The sequence below is a fragment of the Oncorhynchus mykiss genome, chromosome 6 (assembly GCF_013265735.2).
Source record: "Oncorhynchus mykiss isolate Arlee chromosome 6, USDA_OmykA_1.1, whole genome shotgun sequence".
In the NCBI taxonomy this organism is placed as follows: Eukaryota; Metazoa; Chordata; class Actinopteri; order Salmoniformes; family Salmonidae; genus Oncorhynchus; species Oncorhynchus mykiss.
The window spans coordinates 90,830,217-90,842,067 of record NC_048570.1 but is presented as its reverse complement, the minus strand read 5'-3'; the positions used below and the strand labels follow the sequence as shown (position 1 = coordinate 90,842,067).

At 43.9% G+C, this 11,851-nt stretch overlaps 1 protein-coding gene across 23 annotated transcripts in view; it reads right to left on the bottom strand.

Moving 5' to 3' along the window:
* Positions 1 to 3,946, bottom strand: part of LOC110526809 (liprin-alpha-1) — a 94,746-nt gene extending 90,800 nt beyond the window's left edge. For 10 of the 23 annotated variants that reach the window (XM_036981476.1, XM_036981480.1, XM_036981482.1 and 7 more), the window contains exon 1: positions 2,861 to 3,945. The gene's annotated coding sequence lies outside the window, so the exon portion shown is untranslated. Of the gene's footprint in view, positions 1 to 2,860 lie in introns of all 23 variants that reach the window. The other 13 variants (XM_036981483.1, XM_036981488.1, XM_036981492.1 and 10 more) reach the window with 5 other exon arrangements.
* Positions 3,947 to 11,851: the final 7,905 nt, after the last annotated feature.

Sequence of the window (11,851 nt, the reverse complement as noted above, 5' to 3'; positions counted from 1 at the left end):
TGCAGAGAGTCAGTATACATCTCATACACTAATAGTTGTATTAGTTCCCATCCTGACAGACACCTCGTTAAGTTCGCTGATGACACTGCCTGTTGATCAGCCTGTTGCATGATGATGAGGAACGTCCTAAATGACTGAAGAGTGGTGTGACCAATCACACTTGGTCCTCCATACCAACAAGACCAAAGAGATGTGCATAGACGTCAGGAAGAGAACACCACCTACCTCTGCAACATCTATCAGAGGTCAGAACATAGAGATTGTAGAGGAATACACATACCTGGGTGTCCTCTTGGACAATAAGCTTCAGTGGAGTAAATGTACAGACCTGATCTACATTAAAAAAAAAAAGAGTCAACAGAGATGGACTTTTCTCAGAAAGCTGGGATCTTTTAATGTTAATTGTACTATACTGACTCTGTTTTACAAATCTTTCAGTGAGAGTATTTTAACTGTTTGTATTGTTTGTTGGTTTGGCAATGCCACCGTCAGCCAGACAAATATGCCGAGAAGGATTATCACCACAGCAAGCAAGGTACTTGGAGTCAAACAGACAGGCCTGGGTGAGATCTTTAAGGTCAGGGCCCTCCCCAAGGTACTTGGAGTCAAACAGACAGGCCTGGATGAGATCTTTAAGATCAGGGCCCTCTGCAAGGCTCACAAAATAATTTTAGACCCAAGCCACCCCCTGTACCTGGACTTTGAACTACTCCCCTCTGGGCGCAGGTATAGGGCACCCCGAAACAAGAAAAACACAACTAGACAATAATCTCCCTGGTCTGCAGAGAGTCAGTATACTGAGTAATGGCTTCTTCATCATCATCATCATCATGACCCTGGTCTGCAGAGAGTCAGTAGACTGAGTAATGACTTCTTCATCAAGACCCTGGTCTGCAGAGAGTCAGTAGACTGAGTAATGACTTCTTCATAATGGCCCAGGTCTGCAGAGAGTCAGTATACTGAGACTTCATCAGGACCCTGGTCTGCAGAGAGTCAGTAGACTGAGTAATGACTTCTTCATAATGGCCCTGGTCTGCAGAGAGTCAGTAGACTGAGAAATGACTTCTTCATAATGGCCCTGGTCTGCAGAGAGTCAGTAGACTGAGTAATGACTTCTTAATCAGGACCCTGGTCTGCAGAGAGTCAGTAGACTGAGTAATGACTTCTTAATCAGGACCCTGGTCTGCAGAGAGTCAGTAGACTGAGTAATGGGTTCTTCATCATGACCCTGGTCTGCAGAGAGTCAGTAGACTGAGTAATGGGTTCTTCATCATGACCCTGGTCCACAGAGAGTCAGTAGACTGAGACTTCATCAGGACCCTGGTCCGCAGAGTGTCTGTATACGCTGCTAGAACATGTTATAAGGAGGGGGTCCTTTATGCTTTCCAAGGGCCAATTCCTAACTGGAGATTTGTGCTTGATGAGGTTTGCACCAAAGCCTGTGGTGCATCAGATGATGAAGCCAGACCACTACTCAGCCCTTCCATTGACCAGACACTAAGAAACCCAATGTACACAAACACATGTAGACCTAGCCTACACTCACAATCACTCTGGATGTGTGTGTACACTAATATGGTTTTCCATTGTAAATGGGCAGGCATAAGATGTTGGGGATGCAGGCCTGACTGAGTGGTTGACTTCATCCACTGGCTCCACAACAGGGGGCTCAACACTGGCAATTAGGCCCTGTAGACGGGCCTCCAGGCGGGAAAGCCCAGAATCATGTGAGCTACATTTTTTTTTTAAACAAACGGAACTGCAGCTAATGAATTGGAACAAAGTGCATTTTTTACTGGGTGGCCGGGGAGGACTAGGGCTTTCCTTTCTTCTTCTTCTTCTTCCACGGCCTTCAACGCCAAAGGCACTTGCTTTCAGAAGCCACTGTGTTAAGTTCAGGGACCTGAGCAGTGGCACTGTACCTTAGGAGCTTGTTTACAAAGCAGGCACGTCATTGAGCCAAAACCATCCAAATCCCCCACATATCTAGGTGATAAATATTATGATTGGCTACTGCCAAATGTAACCTAATTTTCACCTAGTCAAAATGGACAGCAGCTCTCCAATAACAAGGTCAAACCAACAAAACAATGGAGTTTATGAGGGGGAGGAGCCCTACTGAAGAGCACGAGACGGAATGACAGATGGTAACAATACTCTGTAGTGTAACTACCTCAATGTACAAAACAACAACAAGTCCATCATGTCAGTAGGCTTCACAGTATGGCAGTTCAGTTGTAGACATCTCAATGCAGTGAGTTGGGAGGAGGGGGGGGGGGGACACCTACATCACCCATTAGCGTTACATAATGCTGAAGTCCCTATGCACATCCATTGAACAAAACGTACACAGCGTTTGTACTGGACGGGCTGCTAACATACCAGCGTAAACAAGGCTGCTACAGGTAGGCTGAAGTCCGAAGAGAGAGAGACAAGAGGGTCAAAGTCCGGTAACATTAATGTGTAAACCATAACAGCAAGGTCACGGGGAAAGCCTAACGCCAATACTTTCGGTCTGGAATGTGACTGTTTTTGATAAACAAACTAGCTGCCAAGGCGCGTTGTGTTGGTACTGTAGGTCTAGTGTAGAACAGTCCTAACTCTTTCAAACTCAAGGCAGGAGGCATAAAATCTGAGTACGGACACCTAGCTAACTAGATCAATCAATTGGCAGTTATCGAAAAGGTTTTCGAGGTATTTAAGTTAAATAAGTTAATTAAGTTACTGCCAAATGCACTCCTTTCTAGAGCTGTGAACCAAATGGACATTAACATGACATGCCTGGTAGAAAGTTAGTAAAGCTGGTACAATAAAAATATTATACATTAATACAAACAGATCAATGGTTAGCTAACGTTACCTTTGCAGAGTAGGCGAAATTCCTTTGTGGATGTCCACTTTTCTATCTATGTTGCCGAGCTTTCTTCAACTTAACTTCTAGCCAGTTCGTTCAACTAATACAACGGTACAATTGTATGAATAATCCAAGCCATTCAAAACATTAAATCCAATGAAAATGTTGAAAACCATCCAGACTGAAAGGTCCCCGACGGCGAACAAAAAAAGATAACTCCAAAAGGCCGCACCGCCAGACCCACATCAGAGGGCAACAACTCTAGCTAGCTATTTCGCTAACGGTAGTGACTTCTGCATTGCACAAAGATAAAAGTGAGTCAAACTGATTATTAGTGTTTGCACATATAATATACAGACACACAATTATTAACTCATCCTAACATTTTCTATACTTTGTTCAAGGGAAGAAAAAAAAGTGTAGTTAGGCAACACTCCTTACAAGGAACAAAAGTGGAAACAGATGTAGCTAGATAGCTAGCTACCGTTAGCAATCAAATGTCCAGAGCTAGCTCGGCACTACAGCCGGTTACGATAGCTCATAGGACTGCAACTAAAAAGTGTAATGTTACTGTCCAAGACAATACCAGGCAAAGCATATATATATATAAAAAAAGTGTTTATAAACCAACTTCAAGGGTCAAATAAAAAAAAAATGAAGACAAAGTCAGAAAACTAAAATATCTAAAAACACATTTTCTCTGGTGTATTTTGCCAGCTAACGTTAGCTTAGCTTCCCGTCGACGAGCCGCGTCACCACATCACAGCCTGGCAAAAAAGAAAACTGTGGGATCCAAGAGAGGAGATCGCGGAAACTTTAAACTCCTTGGATTGAGCTCGAAACGCACTTGATAAATATGTATCCACGGCCAATTTGTCCATGGGTTACCAACGTATCAAATAAACCAGGTTTCCGTCCGAATGCAAGCTTTTAATCCAGTTTTCTTTGGTAGTCCAGCTCGACAGGAGCCGTCCCTCTCCCGGTCGGCTCAGGAGTCACTTCTTGTTGTCTATCGTTTCCTGCTCTCCTGTGCGTCAATACGTTGGAACGGTGGAAAGCACGTCGGTACGTCGCAGGCTACCGTCGGTGACCAAGGTTGCCGCTCATTCAGTCTGACGTTAGATTTACAGTATATTATATTTGAGTGTGTTTTAGGTCATTGTGATTAGCTTATGTGTGGTGGAATAAATGGCAGCATTTCCCCTCTTGTCACTTGATTTTTTAAAACATTTATAATGGAAGAGATTTAGTTATCTTTGAAAAATCACACACACACACACACACACACACACACACACACACACACACACACACACACACACACACACACACACACACTCCACAGGGTGTCTTTATTAAATTAATTATGCCCTCCATGTACACTATGAGACAGATATTGCCAATTTCAAAGTGAACAATTTAAATGTTTATTATCCTCAGCGTCCGGTCTGACCTGAATAATTTATGTCTTAGAGACCTTCTGGGAATTTCCAGTCAATCAAGTGAGTAGACGTTTTGCTTCAGGGACCTGCAATATTGGCAGTAATCAGTCAACATAATCATCCCGAGCTCCAACATCCTCTCCAGCTTTTGAGAGTGAAGGAGAAAGAGAGAGGGGAAAAGCCAGAGAGAGATAATGTGAGGGTGGGTTTTGTTTAAATTAGTTATGGAGCCTCAGGATGGTCCTGTTAGACTACAGGATGGTTCTGTTAGACTACAGGATGGTTCTGTTAGACTACAGCAGTAGGATGGTTTTGTTAGACTACAGGATGGTTCTGTTAGACTACAGCAGAAGGATGGTTTTGTTAGACTACAGGATGGTTCTGTTAGACTACAGGATGGTCCTGTTAGACTACAGGATGGTTCTGTTAGACTACAGGATGGTCCTGTTAGACTACAGGATGGTCCTGTTAGACTACAGGATGGTTCTGTTAGACTACAGGATGATCCTGTTAGACTACAGGATGGTTCTGTTAGACTACAGGATGGTTTTGTTAGACTACAGGATGGTTCTGTTAGACTACAGGATGGTTCTGTTAGACTACATCAGTAGTAATGAGACCCAACCTCTTCTCATAATGGCGTTATTGGGGTATGATGGAATTGCTAAACAGACAGTCACACTCTTATGACATAGCAGCGTGTGGTGGAACTGCAAAGTGACATCAGACCTGCTTCCCTGATCATCCATCAGACCTGCTTCCCTGATCATCCATCAGACCTGCTTCCCTGATCATCCGTCAGATCTGCTTCCCTGATCATCCATCAGATCTGCTTCCCTGATCATCCATCAGATCTGCTTCCCTGATCATCCATCAGATCTGCTTCCCTGATCATCCATCAGACCTGCTTCCCTGATCATCCATCAGACCTGCTTCCCTGATCATCCATCAGACCTGCTTCCCTGATCATCCATCAGACCTGCTTCCCTGATCATCCATCAGATCTCCTTCCCTGATCATCCATCAGACCTGCTTCCCTGATCATCCATCAGATCTGCTTCCCTGATCATCCATCGGATCTGCTTCCCTGATCATCCATCAGATCTGCTTTCCTGATCATCCATCGGATCTGCTTCCCTGATCATCCATCAGATCTGCTTCCCTGATCATCCATCAGATCTGCTTCCCTGATCATCCATCGGATCTGCCTCCCTGATCATCCATCAGATCTGCTTCCCTGATCATCCATCAGATCTGCTTCCCTGATCATCCATCGGATCTGCCTCCCTGATCATCCATCAGATCTGCTTCCCTGATCATCCATCAGATCTGCTTCCCTGATCATCCATCAGACCTGCTTCCCTGATCATCCATCAGATCTGCTTCCCTGATCATCCATCAGGCTTCCAGTTCCATTTAATATTTTATTGATTTGTTGATGTTTTATGTTTGTACTTATATTCACAATTCAGCTTTTAGCTGCCATGTATGCAAAAAACTAAACTAAACTATAATGCAGTTTACTGTGTGCTAGACTGTCCTGTCTGTGAACTAAAATGCAGTGTACTGTGTGCTACACTGTCCTGTCTGTGAACTATAATGCAGTGTACTGTGTGCTAGACTGTCCTGTCTGTGAACTATAATGCAGTTTACTGTGTGCTAGACTGTCCTGTCTGTGAACTATAATGCAGTGTACTGTGTGCTAGACTGTCCTGTCTGTGAACTATAATGGGAATGGGACATTTATGTTGTGTATGAGGTAACCGGTTAACCAACCCTTTGAAACTTGAGGAAGGTACCCAGCACTCTACCTGTAAGGTCACACTGATGACAGGTCTAATGAGGTGTCTGTCACTACAGTCTTATCAATCCCTCCCCCCTCTCCCCATCACCCCCTAGCTATCTCCCTTCTCCCCCTCTACCCATCTCCCCTCTCCTCCTCATCCCCTAGTCCTCCTCCCTCCCCCTCTACCCATCTACCCCCTCTCTCGCTCTCCCCCTCTACCCATCTCTCCATCTCCCCTCTCTCGCTCTCCTCCTCTACCCATCACCCCCTAGTCCTCCTCCCTCCCCCTCTACCCATCTACCCCCTCTCTCGCTCTCCCCCTCTACCCATCTCTCCTCTCTCGCTCTCCTCCTCTACCCATCACCCCCTAGCCCTCCTCCCTCCCCCTATCCATCTACCCATCTCTCCCTCTACCCTCTCCCCTGTCTCCGCTCTCGTGTTTCACATAGACCTACACCCAAACCCAACCCTTGTCTGCCACCCCTGTCTGCCACCCCTGTCTGCCACCCCTGTCTGCCAGTCAGCGAATCACAGGACAGCCGTGCGTTTCTGTAACTCTTGACCTCTGAGCTTTACCCTGTCGCTTCCTGCCCGTTTCAACACTTTAAAAATAGATGGCCACCAATGACCACCACTTCCTCCCCAAGCTCTGACAGCTGACACACCCTACAGGAATGTGCCATGATCACGCCAGGTCTGCCCAACTACAGTTGAAGTGGGAAGTTTACATACGGTCACGGCTCTCGTCGAAAGGAGTGGACCAAAGCGCAGCGTGGAAAGTGTTCATGATTTTTATTATTTAAAAAAAACACTCAAACAAAAATAACAACGCGAACAGTTCTGTCAGGTACAGACACTAAACAGAAAACAACATCCCACAAATGCCAATTTATATATGATCCCCAATCAGAGACAACGATAGACAGCTGCCTCTGATTGGGAACCACTCGAACATAGACATAAGGAAACTAGAATGCCAACCCTAGTCACACTCTGAACTAACCAACATAGAGAATAAAAACCTCTCTATGGCCAGGGTGTGACACATACACTTAGGTTGGAATCATTAAAACTCGTTTTTCAACCACTCCACAAATTTCTTGTTAACAAACTATAGTTTTGGCAAGTCGGTTAGGACATCTACTTTGTGCATGACACAAGTCATTTTTCCAACAATTGTTTGCAGACAGATTATTTCTCTGTATCACAATTCCATTGGGTCAGAAGTTTAAATACACTAAGTTGACTGTGCCTTTAAACAGCTTGGAAAATTCCAGAAAATTATGTCATGGCTTTAGAAGCTTCTGATAGGCTAGTTGACATCATTTGAGTCAAATGGAGGTGTACCTGTGGATGTATTTCAAGGCCTACCTTCAAATTCAGTGCTCTTTGCTTGACATCATGGGAAAATCTAAATAAATCAGCCAAGACCTCAGAAATTGTAGACCTCCACAAGTCTGGTTCATCCTTGGGAGCAATTTCCAAATGCCTGAATGTACCACCTTCATCTCACAAACAAAAGTACGCAAGTATAAACACCATGGGACCACACAGCTGTCATACCGCTCAGGAAGGAGACGCGTTCTGTCTCCTAGAGATGAATGTACTTTTGTGCGAAAAGTGCAAATCAATCCCAGAACAACAGCAAAGGACCTTGTGAAGATGCTGGAGGAAACGGGTACTAAAGTATCTATATCCACAGTAAAACAAGTCCTATATCGACATAACCTGAAAGGCCGCTCAGCAAGGAAGAAGCCACTGCTCCAAAACTGCCATAAAAAAAGCCAGACTACAGTTTGCAACTGCACATGGGGACAAAGATCTTACTTTTTTGGAGAAATGTCCTCTGGTCTGAATGAAACAAAATAGAACTGTTATGGCCATATTGACCATTGTTATGTTTGGAGGAAAAAGGGGGAGGCTTGCAAGCTGAAGAACACCATCCCAACCGTGAAGCACGGGGGTGGCAGCATCATGTTGTGGGGGTGCTTTGCTGCAGGAGGGACTGGTGCACTTCACAAAATAGATGGCATCATGAGGTAGGAAATTATGTGGAAAAATTTAAGCAACATCTCAAGACTTCAGTCAGGAAGTTAAAGCTTGGTCGCAAATGGGTCTTCCAAATGGACAATGACCTCAAGCATACTTCCAAAGTTGTGGCAAAATGGCTTAAGGACAACAAAGTCAAGGTATTGGAGTGGCCATCACAAAGCCCTGACCTCAATCCCATAGAAAATTTGCGGGCAGAACTGAAAAAGCGTGTGCGAGCAAGTAGGCCTACAAACCTGACTCAGTTACAGCAACTCTGTCAGGAGGAATGGGCCAAAATTCACCCAATTTGTTGTGGCGAGCTTGTGGAAGGCAATGCTAACAAATACTAATTGAGTGTATGTAAACTTCTGACCCACTGGGAATGTGATGAAAGAAATAAAAAAATAAATAAATCATTCTCTCTACCATTATTCTGACATTTCACATTCTTAAAATAAAAGGTGATCCTCACTGATCTAAAACAGGGAATTTTTACAAGGATTAAATGTCAGGAATTGTGAAAAACGGGAAGTACTGGTGCTGAAGGTGCTGCAGCGCCCCCTGGTGGTGAGATGGTAAAACTGCAACGATTTGTGTTGCAACAAGGGATGTCTGATGATGATGATGATGATGGTCTGTCAGAGATGGTGGATTATCACTGGCCCCACTAAAACGTAAGTTACAAATATACTGTAACTATGGCAAACTAGACAAGACATGCCATTATGCTTGAATTAATACTACATACTACAATAGATACTGTTAGTCTGGGTGATAATAGTCCTGGATTTAACTCATATTTGACCACAGGAGGGCAGTGTAAATCAACATACTTATACTACAGTACAGTACTTGGGTCATTCTTAGGCTGCGGAAATATTTTAAAATTATATATATATATATATATATTTATTTTTACTAGAATAAATGCGTTTTCTGAACAGCGCACGACATTAAGTAGATATTAAACCTTCAAGAAAACCCATTCTCCCACCTCAGGCATTAAAGCCCTTGTTTATTATTGTCCATTTTTGTCTGATGTGGACACCATTTATCTTCAACCCCGTCACAGACAATATGGAAGTTGTCTGCATGTAAAAAATATACATTTACCTGATGCTCATGTGTTCCCCCCCAAAACATATTCAATTATTATAAATATAAAATGTCAAATCTCTGAATGTTGCTTTATGTAACTCTGAGATAAGACACATTATGTGTCAGCGGGTTCATCATTTAAATAAAAAAACAAGCTTTCAATTCAGCATTTCAACATGAATCTAATCTTTTTGGGATTGTCCTTAACATTTCATAATGAGCTCAGAAAACACTAAATTCATATTTAGTCATCTTTGCCATGTTATTGAACAAATATTGTCATGGAACAGGGTTGAAACTAGCGTGACAGGGTTGAATACTGTAACGGGGTTGAATACTGTAACAGGGTTGAATACTGTAACAGGGTTGAATACTGTAACAGGGTTGAATACTGTAACGGGGTTGAGACTAGCGTGACAGGGTTGAATACTGTAACAGGGTTGAATACTGTAACGGGGTTGAGACTAGCGGGACAGAGTTGAATACTGTAACAGGGTTGAATACTGTAACAGGGTTGAGACTAGGGTGACAGGGTTGAATACTGCAACAGGGTTGAGACTAGGGTGACAGGGTTGAATACTGTAACAGGGTTGAGACTAGGGTGACAGGATTGAATACTGCAACGGGGTTGAGACTAGCGGGACAGGGTTGAATACTGTAACAGGGTTGAATACTGTAACAGGGTTGAGACTAGGGTGACAGGGTTGAATACTGCAACAGGGTTGAGACTAGGGTGACAGGGTTGAATACTGTAACAGGGTTGACACTAGGGTGACAGGGTTGAATACTGTAACAGGGTTGAGACTAGCGTGACAGGGTTGAATACTGTAACAGGGTTGAATACTGCAACAGGGTTGAGACTAGGGTGACAGGGATGAATACTGTAACAGGGATGAGACTAGCGTGACAGGGATGAATACTGTAACGGGGATGAATACTGTAACGGGGTTGAGACTAGGGTGACAGGGATGAATACTGTAACAGGGTTGAATACTGTAACAGGGTTGAATACTGTAACAGGGTTGAATACTGTAACGGGGTTGAGACTAGCGTGACAGGGTTGAATACTGTAACAGGGTTGAGACTAGGGTGACAGGGTTGAATACTGTAACAGGGTTGAGACTAGGGTGACAGGGTTGAATACTGTAACAGGGTTGAGACTAGAGTGACAGGGTTGAATACTGTAACATGGTTGAATACTGTAACAGGGTTGAATACTGTAACAGGGTTGAGACTAGGGTGACAGGGTTGAATACTGTAACAGGGTTGAGACTAGAGTGACAGGGTTGAATACTGTAACATGGTTGAATACTGTAACAGGGTTGAATACTGTAACGGGGTTGAGACTAGAGTGACAGGGTTGAATACTGTAACAGGGTTGAATACTGTAACAGGGTTGAATACTGTAACAGGGTTGAGACTAGCGTGACAGGGTTGAATACTGTAACAGGGTTGAATACTGTAACAGGGTTGAATACTGTAACAGGGTTGAGACTAGAGTGACAGGGTTGAATACTGTAACAGGGTTGAGACTAGCGTGACAGGGTTGAATACTGTAACAGGGTTGAATACTGTAACAGGGTTGAATACTGTAACAGGGTTGAGACTAGCTTGACAGGGTTGAATACTGTAACAGGGTTGAATACTGTAACAGGGTTGAATACTGTAACAGGGTTGACACTAGCGTGACAGGGTGGAATACTGTAACGGGGTTGAGACTAGCGGGACAGAGTTGAATACTGTAACAGGGTTGAATACCTTAACAGGGTTGAGACTAGGGTGACAGGGTTGAATACTGTAACAGGGTTGAGACTAGCATGACAGGGTTGAGACTAAGGTGACAGGGTTATATACTGTAACAGGGTTGAGACTAACGTGACAGGGTTGAATACTGTAACAGGGTTGAATACTGTAACAGGGTTGAATACTGTGACAGGGTTGAGACTAGCGTGACAGAGTTGAATACTGTAACAGGGTTGAATACCTTAACAGGGTTGAGACTAGGGTGACAGGGTTGAATACTGTAACAGGGTTGAGACTAGCGGGACAGAGTTGAATACTGTAACAGGGTTGAATACCTTAACAGGGTTGAGACTAGGGTGACAGGGTTGAATACTGTAACAGGGTTGAGACTAGCATGACAGGGTTGAGACTAAGGTGACAGGGTTAAATACTGTAACAGGGTTGAGACTAACGTGACAGGGTTGAATACTGTAACAGGGTTGAGACTAGAGTGACAGGGTTGAATACTGTAACAGGGTTGAATACTGTAACAGGGTTGAATACTGTAACAGGGTTGAGAATAGCGTGACAGGGTTGAATACTGTAACGGGGTTGAGACTAGCGTGACAGGGTTGAATACTGTAACAGGGTTGAGACTAGGGTGACAGGGTTGAATACTGTAACAGGGTTGAATACTGTAACGGGGTTGAGACTAGCGGGACAGAGTTGAATACTGTAACAGGGTTGAATACTGTAACAGGGTTGAGACTAGGGTGACAGGGTTGAATACTGCAACAGGGTTGAGACTAGGGTGACAGGGTTGAATACTGTAACAGGGTTGAGACTAGGGTGACAGGGTTGAATACTGCAACGGGGTTGAGACTAGCGGGACAGGGTTGAATACTGTAACAGGGTTGA